The sequence below is a fragment of the Microtus oregoni genome, unplaced genomic scaffold, assembly GCF_018167655.1.
Source record: "Microtus oregoni isolate MIOR12 unplaced genomic scaffold, Mior012 000011F_ref0000422, whole genome shotgun sequence".
Lineage (NCBI taxonomy): Eukaryota > Metazoa > Chordata > Mammalia > Rodentia > Cricetidae > Microtus > Microtus oregoni.
The window spans coordinates 37,809,120-37,823,968 of record NW_024543070.1 but is presented as its reverse complement, the minus strand read 5'-3'; positions in this window follow the sequence as shown (position 1 = coordinate 37,823,968).

Here is a 14,849-nt window from a genome sequence, read left to right as displayed (position 1 = left end):
GTTAAAATTCAGGTGTTCATAGATGTGTGGATTGATATTAGTGTCTCTGATTTGATTCCATTTGTCCACTTGTCTGTTTTTGTGCTGATACCAAGCTGTTTTCATTACTATAATTGTAGAATAGAGCTTCAAGTCAGGCGTGGTGCTGCCTCCAGAAGTTCTTTATTGTACAGGACTCTTGGTCATCCTGGGTTTCTTGATTTTTCCATATGGAGTTGGGTTTTGTCCTTTCGAAATCTTTGAAGAATTTTGTTGGGGTTTTTGTTGAATCTGCAGATTACTTTTGGTAAGATTGCCATTTCTACTATGTTAATCCTACCTATCTAAGAACATGGGAAACGTTTTCATTTTCCATTTTCTGATGTCTTCTTCAATTTCTTTCTTCAAAGATTTAAAGTTCTTGTCATACAGGTCTTTCACTTGTTTGGTTAGAGTTACCTCCAAGATATTTTGTGTTATTTGTGGCTATTGTGAAGGGTGATATTTCTGTGATTTCTTTCTCAGCCCTTTTATCATCTTTTTATAGGAAGTCTGCTGATTTTTTGAGGATTCTTGCATACTGCTAAATTACTGAAGATTTTTTTATCAGTTGTAGGAGTTCCCTTGTAGAATTTTTGGGATCACTTAAAGATACTATATCATCAGCAAATAGTGAAAGTTTGACTTATTTTCCAATTTGTATCCCCTTAATTTTCTTTTGTTGTCTTATTGCTCTAGCTAGAACTTCGAGTACTATATTGAATAGATATGGAGAGAGTGGAAAACTGTCTTGTTCCTGATTTCAGTGGAATCACTGAGTTTCTCTCCATTTAGTTTGATATTAGCTGTTGGTTTGCTGTATACTGCCTTTATATGTTCCTTATGTTTCTGTTCTTTCCAAGCCCCCTTTTTTTTAATCATGAAGGATATTTGTAGTAATAGGAGCAGCAGGGCTGTGTCCCCAGCACCCCGGTCGCCTGCTAGCTTATGCCCAAAATAACAACACACAAACTATATTCATTTAAACACTGCTTGACCCATTTCTATCTAGCCTCTTCTAGGCTAATTCTCACATCCTGATCAACCCATCTCTAATAATCTGAGTAGCATCAGTCTTACTGGGAAGATTCTAGCCTACATCCATGCTGGGTCGGAGTTCATTGTATCTGCCTCAGAGAGCAGAGCTCTCGCATCTGCCCAGGAGAGGGGAACATGGCATCTCTCTGAGCTCACTTCCTCTTCCTCCCAGCATTCTGTTCTGTTTACTCCTCCCACCTATGTTTTAACCTGTGAGGCCAAGCAGTTTCTTTATTACTTAACCGATGACCTTCCTCCATCATTTCCCCTTTTTCTGTTTAAACAAAAAGGAAAGGCTTTAACTTTAACATAGCAAAATTACATATAACAAAACAGTTATCAAGTAAAAATTACAATATTTATATCTATTTTATCTTTATCATAACTAAGGAAAACAACAATAACTATCTATCTATTCTTCAACACCGTCAGAGATTCCAGAAGAATATATTACCTAAGTAAACAAAAAGTAAGCAACTTTCAAACTCTAGAAATGACAGAGACATCTCGCTGCCTGGACAGTCACCCAAAGTTCCTCCGTAACGTTGGGACATCCATCTTCGGCCTACAAGCCCATGGTATCCCGAGACATTTCCATGAAGCAGGACAATTCAAAGTCAGTTCAGTCAATATCTGTTGTGTCCTGAAGAATGTCTTGCAGACTCTTTCATGAATCAGGAACCCCAAAAGATCATCTCACCTTTAGGCAAGTCCAGTAGTCCTCTCTCTGTGGGTTCTCTGTGTCCAGTTTATGCAATAGTCCAGGCAAGAGAAGTTTCTTGCCCAAATGGCTATCAAACTCCATAAGGATCCTCTTCGATGCCCATCTTCTTCTTGAAGTAGATTGGTGCTGCCAGGAGCAGAGTGTCTCATTGTCATGAAAAGTCCTAAGTTATTAAAACATTAAATGCCATATTCTGCAGTCTTTGAAAAATATGAAGAATGTCTATCTAACTGAAATGTATCTCTATATATCGAGAAAATCTAACTAACATGACTACAAGCTTGACTATTACTGATGATTATCCATTAACCTATATTTCTTAATTATACATTACATTTTTAAATGAACTACACAATCACAATACCTTAATAAAGATCAGAAATACATATACATATAACAAAATTGACCTTAAATCTCTATCAATAAAGCAAAATCTATACTAATACAAATTATTCATATCTATATCATATCCCCCTTTAAATGTTAAAGAATGTTTATAAACCATATTTGGGAACATGGGCACAGTTTTTTCTCTCCAAACTGCTTCCTGCTGAATGGGACCGTCGTTAATTAGGTCTTTCATGGTATAACCTGTGTGCTAGTTTCATCTCAGTCGTCAATTGAGTGAAGTAAATTTTTGAAGGTATTCACAGCAACCTTTCAGGAGGACGTGGTCTATCATACCACACTGGGATGGAAGCAATCCACAGACTCTCACCCTCTGTGAAAACAAAATAAGAAACTCCTTTCCAAAGCATCATGTCCTTAGATCCAAATTTCAAAGTCAAGGCATTTTCAAAATATCTATGTTGGATTAGTTCAGCAGCATTTATAAACAAATATCTTTTAGCAGCTGTTGCTCTTTCCTCAGCATTCAAATAATTCAAAGAGAGCATAATAGCATATAGTATCAAAATTCTCTGTGTATTTTCCATCTTTGTGTGCTTTATTTTAACCTCTATTTTGTTTATTTTTACTTTTATTTTTTGCTTTTTGAGACAGGTTCTCTGTATCTTTGACCTGGAATAACTCTGTAGACCAGGCTGTCCTTGAACTCTCAGAGATCCACCTGTCACTGCCTCCCAGGCATTGGGATTAAAGGTGTACACTACTACACCTTGAACTCACAGAAATCTGTTTGTCCCTGCCTTCTAGGCACTGGGATTAAAGGCGTGTACTACCACACCTTGAAGTCACAGAGGTCAATCTCCCTCTGCCTCCCAAGTGTTGGGATTAAAGGTGTGTACTACCACACCCAACTACTCTCTTCCCTTTTTTTTTTGTTTTTTACTTTAAGAACTTTAATGTTTAGTATGCATATATTTTTAACACACTGTAAACCATTTAAACATTTTCTTTGACTTTGAATCTTTCTTTTACTGTATATGTCTCTTTTTTGACCACATGAGTCCTTAATTTAGCAAGCAATATCAGTAGGATTAAAGCCGTGGCTTTGCCGGCTAGATGTAGCCCATTCCTTAGCTTTCTGCCATTCCAACCTTGTGGCTGAGGTACCGGCCAGAGCTGCATTCAGTGCCACAAGTCTACAGTGTTTCAAGGTCCTTGCCATCAAACAAGCTACAACAGACAACACTCAAGTCCTCTCTCTGTAGCCGGCCCTCCTGCCTCAAACTGTCAGAGTTTGCCCTGGCAGGACAGCCCAGAAAGCCGGCATTTTTAAACAGTGCAGCTTTTTTCCTGCTATGGCTGGAAACCGAAAAGCATACGTTCAGTTTTCGTCAACACCGATTAAGTGTTTCGTAGCAGGACCTCTTAATGAGCTGCAGGGTTTTGCAGCTAAAGCTGAGGCAGGAAGCCTCTCTTAGATGAGAGCGCTTGTTTGCCTCTGGCAAGCACAGTAGACCTGAGAGAGTGCTGCTACCAAGAAATCATGCACAAAGCAGTCATTTTGTTCTAGAATTACTTCCCAAGCTGCCTCAGGCTTTATGTGGAAGCAGTTGTCCACATGTCTGGGCGAGATTCTGTAGTAATAGGAGTGGCAGGGCTGCGTCCCCAGCACCCCGGTCGCCTGCTAGCTTATGCCCGAAATAACAACACACAAACTGTATTCATTTAAACACTGCTTGGCCCATTTCTATCTAGCCTCTTCTAGGCTAATTCTCACATCCTGATCAACCCATCTCTAATAATCTGAGTAGCATCAGTCTTACCGGGAAGATTCTAGCCTACGTCCATGCTGGGTCGGAGTTCATTGTATCTGCCTCAGAGAGCAGAGCTCTCGCATCTGCCCAGGAGAGGGGAACATGGCGTCTCTCTGAGCTCACTTCCTCTTCCTCCCAGCATTCTGTTCTGTTTACTCCTCCCACCTATGTTTTAACCTGTGAGGCCAAGCAGTTTCTTTATTACTTAACAAATGACCTTCCTCCATCAGGTATTGAATTTTGTTGAAGGTTTTTTCAGTATCTAATGAGATGATCATGTGTTTTTTTTTCCTTTGTTTGCTTATATGGTAGGTTACATTGAAAGACTGACATATGTTGAACCATCCCTACATCTCTAGGATGAAGTCATTGTGGGTGATTTTTTGTTGAGGTGTTCTTGAATTTGGTTTGCCAGTATTTTATTGAGCATTTTTGCTTCGCTGTTCATGAGTGAGATTGGTCTGTAATTTTCTATCTTAGTTGTGTGTCCTTTTGTGGTTTGGCTATCAGGGTAATTGTAGACTCATAAATAAGAGTTTGAAAGTGTTTCTTTTGTTTCTATTGTGTGGAACTGTATGAGGAGTATTGGTATTAGCTCTTCTTTGAAGTTCTGGAAGAATTCTGCACTGAAACTATCTGGCCTGGGACTTTTTTTGTTTGGGAGACTTTTGATGACTATTTCTATTTCCATGGATGTGGCAGACCTCTCGACCGGCGAGGATGAACGACCACCACATCAGGATTCTACTCAGAACACGCTTTACTGGAGTGTCCTTGACTGATGGGGAGCAGGAAACGAGGGGGGCAGGAAAACAAGGGGCAGTAAGGGAAGGGCAGGGAGAGCATGAAGCGAAGGGGCAGGGAGCAAAGGGGCAGGGAGCTAAGGGGAGAGACAGCATGAAGCGAAGGGGTGAAGGGCTCTTAGGCAGCTGCTTAAATAGGGAAATGGTACACGGGTCGCCCTGTGATTGGCTGCCACCAACAGCTGACATCAGACTGCATCGGGATAGGCTCAAGGATCCTCATCCACCGCGCATGTGGGAAGCGGGGGACGCGCAGCTCTCAAAGGCATAACCAAATATGGAGTTGTTTGTTTCCAAAAAGACAGGATGTCGGCGCCATCTTGTATTGGCGATCCTGTCCGGCTCACTACACATGGGAGTTATAGTTCTATTTATTTGTTTATGTGGTCTTGATTTAATTTTAGTAAGTGATATTTATCATGAAACTTGTCCATTTCCTTTAAATTTTCCAATTTTATGAAATACAGTTTTCTTTTTAAAGTATAACCTGATGATCCTCTAAATTTCCTGAGTGTCTGTTGTTATGGCCCCATTTTCATTTCTGATTTTATTAATTTGGATATTCTCTGTCTGTCTTTCAGTTAGTTTGGATAAAGTTTTTATAAAATCATGTTGATTTTCTCAAAGAACCAACTTCATGTCTCATTGATTCTTTGTATTGTTTCTATTTTATTGATTTCATCCATCTATTTGATTATTTCTAGCCATCTATTCTTCCTGAGTGAGTTTGCTTCTTTTTGTTCCAGAGCTTTCAGTTGTTCTGTTAATTTTCTAGTATAGGATGTCTCTGTTTCTTTGTGTAGAACTATTTAGTGCTATGAACTTTCCTCTTATCACTACTTTCATTGTGTCCCACAAGTTTGAGTATGTTGTGCCATCATTTTCATTGAATTTTAGGAAGTCTTTAATTTCTTTATTTCTTTCTTGACCCAGTGGTGAGTCAGTTGAGCATTGTTCAGTGTCCATATGTTTGTAGGTTTTCTACAATTAATGTTGTTGAATTCTAACTTTAAGCTATGGTGATCTGATAAGATATAGGAAGTTATTTCAAATTTTTTTTTATCTGTTGAGGTTTGCTTTGTTACCGAGTATGTGGTAAATTTTAGAGAAGGTTCCATGGGGTGCCAAGAAGAAGGTATATTCTTTTGCGTTTGGGTGGAATGTTATATATATATATATATATATATATATATATATATATATATATATCTGCTATACACATTTGAGTTATACCATTTGTCTGTTTTTTTGTCTGACTGACCTGTCCAGTGGTGGTAGTGAGGTATTTAAGTCTCCCACTATTAGTGTGTGGGGCTTGGTGTGTGATTTAAGCTTTTGTAATGTTTCTTTTGCAAATGTGGGTGCCATTGTATTTGGGGCATAAATGTTCAGGATTGAGGCTTCATCACGATGAATATGAAATGATCTTCATCTCTTTTGACTAATTTTGGTTTGAAGTCTATTTTGTTAGATATTAGGACAGCTACACCAGCTTATTTGTTAGGACCATGCCCTAGGGCATCCATTCACTTCTCAAGATGCGTCCATTTTTATCAGTTTCACTTGTATCTCTCCATGCAGTTTCTATGTTTTTACCCTCTTACTTATATATGACTGTATACTGACTTATCTTAACCGATTTTCACAATTCCATTATTCTTAATTCCACCTGTCCTGTTTTCCAGGCCAGATGTACTAATAGAATCTTGCTGTAATCTTTAGGGGAAAACAATTTCTCTTAAGGGATTTAGTTTATTTACTATTTTGTAAATAGTATATGTTTGTTTGCCATTTTGCAAATCATACTTTTTTCCTAGAAAAATCCACCAAAATATGTCTGTGGGTTCTTTTAGTCCTCTACCAAATGAGCATAGTAAGAGGTACAGGAGAGGAGAGATATCCTATGCATATTACAGAAAAAGAAGAAAAGTCACCTTTGTGTGATTTATTTTCTTAATTAAAACAGCGAGTGAGTCAGAACAGGGATGATGTGAATTTGGCATTCCTAGGTACAATGAATGGGATTGCCTAAGGTACCCAAACTACCCAGCAAGCCTCTAATAATCTGTCAGTGAGGTAATATGCAGGACAAAGAAGTAAGACGTAGTGTGTGTCCGCAAAGGGTGCTCCTGGTGAAAATACAGAAATACAGAATAACTGGATAAATACTGACACATGGCCATGTGCGCTCTTTTCCAAAAATTGTTGAGAATAGTTTTCATAGAATCTATCGAGAAGAAATATGTTACTAAGTGAACCACTCCTGTTCAGTGAGGACATACATATTGATCTTGGCTCTGGAAAAGCCATCTTTAAACATGTGTACCACAGTAGTCATGTGGAGATCAGAAAACAACACCCAGGAGCACATCCTTTCTCTCCATCGTTACTTTGGTTCTGGGGATAAAACTCAGGTTGTCAAGGTTTGCTTAGCTGAGCCACCTCACTGGCCCTCTAAGTGTTTTAGTCATATACTCTAGAGCCTTAGGAGAAACAGCAGGAGGCATAAAAGCATGCTCTTGAACTTAAGTATAATTAAGATAAAGAAAACATTTTTGGCTAATTGTTGAGACCCATGAAGGGGGGAAATGGAGATAACAATGGCAATGTGGAAGGGAGGAAAGTCATATTTTCATACTGTCCAAATTATCCCAAAATTTGAAGAGTTCTGAAACTGGTATCCACCTTGGTAGATAAATCCTTCACAATTTGTGTTTCAAAGAAGTCGCTAAAAGGGAATTTAGTGAAAGTGTCACCTGTAAGCTTTTTCCTTGGTTATGAGAACTATACAATCTTAGGAAATTATAAGACAAATGAGAGCACATCACTGTGACACACTTTGGTGCCTTTCTCTCCAGTCTCCTTCTGTGCTAACCATAGGTTCCATCTATTGATGCAGCACCCTGTCCTTTTGAACATGCCCCAAAAGTCACCAGGGGGAGTGAGGAGCAGCACCAGTAGAAAAGAGAAGTAAAGCTGCGCAGTTCCATCACTCAGTGTGATGTGAAGGCCATGTTTCTCATTCTCTCAAGGAATGCATGGATTTGCTTGAGCTACTTCATCTTGCTGAACTGAGGGTCAAGATGAGTATGTCCTTCCTGTTTCATTACTAACAGTGGTCCTTTACATGCTGAGGTAATGAGACAGAAAAATTACCATAATTCTATGCAAATTATTCAGCAGATTGATAGCTAGTATAGAAATGTAAGCCTTGAGGTAGATGCCAGGGACTCAGAACTTTTCTGTTTGTAATACTAGTAAAGGTTTTTTGTGAAAAAAAGGAAGCGACTTGCTGGTTGACTTCTTGAAGCCTTTTGTGTTAGGACTCCAATTCTAAGGCAGAGAGGGGTCTCTCTCTGTGGTTATTTTAATGAGATTGGCGTGCATAGGCTCATGTTTGAATAATTGGTCCTCAGTAGAATTGTTTGGGAAGGGTTTGGAGGTGTGGCCTTGGAGGAGGTGTATCAACAGGTGCTTCAAGGTTTCAAAAGCCCATGTCATTAAATTATCTTGATCTTCCTTCCTTATACTGTGGATACAATGTAATTCTTGCCTATTGCCACAGCACCATGTTTGCCTGCAAGTAACTAAGACACTATTCAAAGAAACTTTAACTTTTATTTGATGATAAAAGTATCTGATGTGGGAGTCTCATCTGTGTGCTGTGATTACCATTAATGAATAAAGAAACTGCCTTGGCAAGTTGATATGGCAGAACTTAGGGAGGTGGAAAAAACTGGACTGAATGCTGGGAGGAAGAAGGCAGAGTCAGAGAGATGCCATGGAGCCACCAGAATCAGACATGTTAAATCTTTGCAGGTAAGCCACTGCCACATGGAAATATACAGATTAATAGAAATGGGCTAAATTAATATAAGAGTTAGCCAATAAGAAGCTAGAGCAAATGGGCCAAGCAGAGTTTTAATTAATACAATTTCTGTGTGATTATTTAGGTTCTGGGTGGCCGGGATGAACAAGCAGCCTCCTCCTACAAATATCTCTCATCACACAGCTCTTAGTAATGTTAATTCTTATAAAATTATATGTTAGCCTCTACTCCCAAAGGTGGGGGGAGACAATTGATAAATGGTCAATAAAGTCCTTTCTGTGACTTCTTTAGCAAGGTTCCTGGTCTTAAAAGTTCCACAACTTAGGGTCTTAGCTAGGGTCATCCTTTTAGATTCCTGGGAATTTCCCTAGCGCCAGAACAGCTTGCCTGAGTTCACTGACTCCAGACTGACAGAGGAGGAACCAGGATAGGACCAAATTAGGCCCTCTGAATGTGGGTGACAGTTGTATGGCTGGGACAATCTGCAAGGCCACTGGTAGTGGGACCAGGAATTATCACTAATGTTTGAACTGGCTTTTTGGAGCCCATTCTCTTTGGAAGGATACCTTGCTCAGTCTAGATATAGGGGGAAGGGCCTTGGTCCTGCCTCAAATCAATGTGCTTTGTTGACTCCCCATGGGAAGCCTTACCCTCTCTGAAGAGTGGATGGGGGTGGGATGAGGGGAAGAGGAGGAAGTGGGAGGAGCAGAGGGAATGGGAACTGGGATTGGTATGTAAAATGAAAAAAGATAGTTTGTTTTTTTTTACTTTTTTATTACTTAAAAAAATACCAATCCAAATTCCCACTCCCTTCCCTCCTCCCAGTCCCCTCCCTCTCCCTCCACAGACCCTCCCCACTCCAACCCTAAGGGATTGCCATCCACCCTGTCCTGTGGAAAGTCCAAGACCCTCCCTACTATGTCTAGGTTGAGCAAGGTTTACATCCAAAAAGAATAGGATCCCATGAAGCCGGTATATGCAGTAGAGACAAATCCCAGTGTCACTATCAGTGGCCCCTCAGTCTGCCCCAGCTGTCAGCCCCCTTCAGAGGGGCTTGGTTGTTTCCATGCTCATTCACTCCCAGTCCAGCTGGAGTTGGTGAGCTCCCATTAGCTCAAGCAAACTGTCTCAATGGATGACCCGTTCATGGTCTTGAATTCCTTGCTCATACTCTCACTTCCTCCACTCTTCAACTGGATCTTAGGAGTTCAGTCCAGTGCTCCGATGTGGGTCATTGCCTCTGCTCCCCACCTGTTGTTGGATGAAGATTGTTTGTTTGTTTTTTAAAAATTATTTTTAATAAGTTCTAAAACATCCATAATGTCACCAGCTGAGGATTAAGTGCTCAAACACCTGTGCTTATTGTTAAATTGGGAACATAGGCCCCAGCCCCTTGCATCTATCCCAGCCCCCAGGCCTAAGAGTTATATTGGTCTGGACTCCAAATCCCAGCAGGGGGGTGGAGTCAGGACCACTCCCACAGAGTATTTAAATGAGCTCCCGAAAGAGGAATATTGATCCCACCACTGGAGAGTACAGGAATCCCATTAAATCTGGATATTTCTTTCTCTCTCTCTCTCTCTCTCTCTCTCTCTTTTTTTTTTTTTAATTTTCGAGACAGGGTTTCTCCGTAGCTTTTGGTTCCTGTCCGGGAACTTGCTCTTGTAGACCAGGCTGGCCTCAAACTCACAGAGATCCGCCTGTCTCTGCCTCTTGAATGCTGGGATTAAAGGTGTGTGCCACCACCGTCCGGCAAATCTGGATATTTCTTAATCTGGCTTGTTTTGATTTGGCTTGATTGGGAATTTGTGTCAGTAGAGAGCTCGCATTAGGAAATAGCCCTAACACTTATAGCAGATATTCTTCATTCATCAACCAACGATGGTTAGTGTTGTCAGCTCCACCGTAGATGGTTAGTGTTATTTGTCAGCTTCATAGAATCTTGAATCACTTATGAGATGTAGCTTGAGGCATGCCCATGGGGATTATATTGATAACATTAATTAAGATGGAAAGACCCATCCATTGTGGATGGCACCATTCCCTTGATGAGGTCCTGGAGAGGAGTGGAGCAGCAATGTGAGTTCATGGCTCGCTTTCTGCTTCCTGATGGAGGATGGGATGTGACCGGCTGCTTTAAGACACTGCCTTCTTGGCACCCTTGCTGTGGTGGGCTACCCCCTTGAATTGTGTGCACAATAAACTCTTCCTTAAGTTACTTTTGTGAGAGTATTTTACACAGCAACAGGAAAAGACGCTAAGTCATGCAGCAAAAGCTCTCACAGTTCTGGAAGCCAGAAGACCAAATGCAGGGCTCCAAGCAGGACCACACTCCCTCCTCAGGTTCTAGAGGAAACCCCTTCATTGTCTTTTGGCTACTGGTAGGGCCTGGCTTATGACAGGAAAACTTTTCTGTCCTTACATGGATTCTCTGTGACTTTATATCTTCTCTTCCCAAAAGGATTCTAGTCATTGGATTTGGATTTGTGCTTAGTCCAGTATAACCTCATCTTGACTCTTTGTAATAACTTCTGTTACTACTTTTTTTCCCCAGTAATGTGTTCTGAGACTCCAGTGCACACAAATTTAGGGAGAACACCCTTCCCTCAAATACAGAAATCATATATGATTTTGTATCTCTAATAAGTCTTCACAATTTCTGACTTCACAAATAAATAGTGGAAATCAAGACATGTCTGGGTTAATTTTGTGTTTCCATAGACTAGGAACTTAGAACCTTAAGGTCTATAAAGATGATGGTCATTACTTTCTCTCCCTTTCCCCAGACCCAAAATTCTTCATAAGTGGCTCTTTCTGAGAAATGTCTTTGTTGTGGTTAAAACAATACCATCTTGCTGTTCCTATCATATATACAAGTGAACATCTTCAGAAAACTTTTTCTACCTTGCATTAGCCTTTTGTTCTTAAGGAAATCAGTCACTGTTACCATTTTTATAACCTTAGTAAGGGGGTCTTGTGAATTTTATAAATTTTAGGAACTTCCTGAGATTTGAGTTATTCACTAAGTTTTTAAAAAATTTCATTTATTTCTTTAGTCTTCTCGAGTGTCTGGAATGAAACTCAGGAAATTGCTATACAACAGTACCTCTTCTATCTCTTATGTTTTTTCTGTCCCATCTTCCGTGATATTCCCTGAGTTTGAATATAAAATGTCTGATTGCTTGTCTCTGTCTATGGCTGAGCGTCAGGCCCCTGTTCTCTGCAGCGGTTATTTCTTCTCTGGAGTTGACTAGTGAGGAATATTTGTAATATAGCTCCCACTATAGAAAATGTGACTTTCCATCCATGGCTGATTAAGAATGAGAGAAACAATGGACTATGGAGCATACGCACATGTATAGAAGGCAGTTTGACAAGCACATCACATCCACTTAAAAAATACCTGTGGTCGGGGGCTGGAGACATGGCTCAGAGGTTAAGAGCACTGCCTGCTCTTCCAAAGGTCCTGAGTTCAATTCCCAGCAACCACGTGGTGGCTCACAACCATCTGTAATGGGGTCTGGTACCCTCCTCTGGCCTGCAGGCATACACACAGACAAAATATTGTATACATAATAAATAAATAAATGTATGTTAAAAAAATAGCTGTGGTCTACTCACTGGGGCCTATGACCTTTCCAGCCACAGGCTTATGAATTTTGTTTATGACCTAACAAATAAAGCTTGCCTGAAGATCAGAGTGCAAAGGTAGTCACACTAGTCAGCCAGGCAGTGGTGGCATACATCTTTAATCCCAGCAGCCCCACTAGTTAGCCATAAAAGCCGGACGGTGGTAGTGCACGCCAGCACTAGAGAAGATTATAAGGTGGGATAAGACAGGAACTTGCTCTCTTTTCAGTGTGAAGATTTCGAAGAGATCAAAGCTCTCTAGTGGCATGGCTTTTTTGCATCTCTGATCTTTCAGCTTGAACTCCAATATCTGTCTCTGGATTTTTATTATTCATGGTACATCTGGTGGCCAACTTTTGGATTATGAATTAACAAATAAAGCCAGTTTTTTTAATAGTCAGTGGTCTAGGCTGGAGCTACATGCGGCTGGAGTTGCTGCCCTACAGAGTAGGTTTTTTCTTTCTTTTCTTTCCTTCTTTTCTTTCCTTGGGCTGCTATGAAACTAGGTAGCTGCCTTGAAATCCAGTCAGGCTTTTACTGTTCTATGCAGCCGCAATAAGCCTCATATCTTCATCATCATTGGTGGCAGATTTGGTGAGAAAATTGGGAATTCCTTAAGAGAGGAATTAGTTAAAAGGGAGAGTTTTTTCCCACATTAAACAATGGGAAACACACAACACAGAAAGTTAGGTATCTACATGATTATGTAATACATGATTTAAAAATGGAACAACGAAATGAAGGGATAATCAACTTAACTGGGGTTGACTAGTGTTATCATTTTAGCAATCCTTGCTGTTTTGATAATTCTTGGTTGATCTCTTAAAAAATGTTTGATTTGACTGCCAAGATACATGCCTTAGGTTAACTTAATAAAACAGATCATAGAATTATTTATGTCCACACAGAGGAATTTAATGGAGAACCAAATTTAATGTTGCATTATAAGGTTAGAGAGGAACAGCCAAAACTTTTCATGCAACCAACTTAATATATCCAGTAACCTTACAGGACTTGCCTAAGGAAAGAGGGACTATTAGAGCTAATTGGACTTTTGTGCCAATGTTAGATTTAAGGAGATTCAAGGAAGCAATAGTCTCATATGGCATGAATTCGCCTTTTGTGAAGTAAATGTTAAACTCATGGTCAGTTTGTAATAGAATTATTCCTAAGGACTGGGCATACTTGGTTAAAGCTGTTTTAGAGCCTGGTCCACAATTACAGATCAGAGAAGAGGCTAAGATTATTGAACAATGAAGTAATCCTGGAGGTAGGAAAATATCCCAAGATCAACTTCTTGGAGAAGGAGATTTTATGCTGCTAAGTAAAAAAATCTTTATATGATGACCATGCCCTGACTTTATGCCACACAGCAGTTTTGAATGCTTGGGACAGAATTGGAGAACGAGGAAAGAAAATTGAGTCATTTAATAAAGCTATATAGGGCCCAAAGGAAGTTTTCATGGATTTCTTACAAAGAGTGACTTCAGCAGTAAATAGAATAATACCAAATTCAAAAGCTAGATAAATAATAATTGAGACTATGGCTTTTGAAAATGCTAATTCTCAATACAAAAAGATAATAGGCCTTTAAAGGCAAGGACAGCACCCTTGGAGGAATGGATTCAAGATACAATCAATATCTCATGACCATGATGATGCTTGGATTGGAGAGGTGATTTCTAGAGATTTGAGGAAAAATGCAAATATCAAGTGCTATAATTGTGGCAAACAAGGCCATGTTAAAGAGGATTGTAAACAGGGCATTCCTAGAAACAATGTTTTTTCTAAGCATAATCCTAGCAGAACGCACCTCCCTTCTAGATGATGAAAATGGTGTGGCGAAGGCAGGCATTGGACTAATGAATGTAGATCAACAAGGCATATTCATGGTAATCCTTTGCCTTCAGGAAACTGTCAGCCACACAGGCCAGGCAGAGGTGGCACAAACCTTTAATCCCAGCAGCCACACTGGTTAGCCATAAAGGCTGGGCAGTGATTGTATACACCTTTAGTCCCAGCACTAGAGAGGAATATAAGGTGGGATGAGACAGGAACTTTCCCTCTTTCGCTCTGAAGATTCCGTAGAGGTAAGAACTCTCCAGTGTCTCGACTGCTTGGCTTCTCTAATCTTTCATCTTGGACCCCAATATCTGTCTCTGGGTTTTTATTAGTCATGCTACACTTACGCCCTGAATAGAGTACCAGATGTGAGTTGACTCAAGTGTTGACTCTAATAAGAGCATTCTTGATCACACCCAAAGCCGTCATGCCACTACTGCACCATGGGGTACATCTTGCCTGCCATGATACTGCTATCATCACCCAGGGCCCATAGCCAAGTAGAACTGTTGGTGACACTTCTCCCTAAGCAACCTGCGTGGTGCTCATGGAAGCTAGTCAGTAGGAAGGGAGCTTCCAGTTCCAGGTTGATTTTTAAAATGTCCTGCAGCTAAAGCTGGCAGTGCCTTCAGCAACAGGGACTGGTCACCTAGTTCTGGCAGAATCCAATAAACAATGTCATTATTTTTTATGACTTACCAATTTTTAGCAGGATATAGTCTACCCTTGGTACTAGGGTTTCCATCCAACAACCTTTTCCCATTCCTATGGAGTGCCTGTATTTAAACTCTTTTCATGGCTGC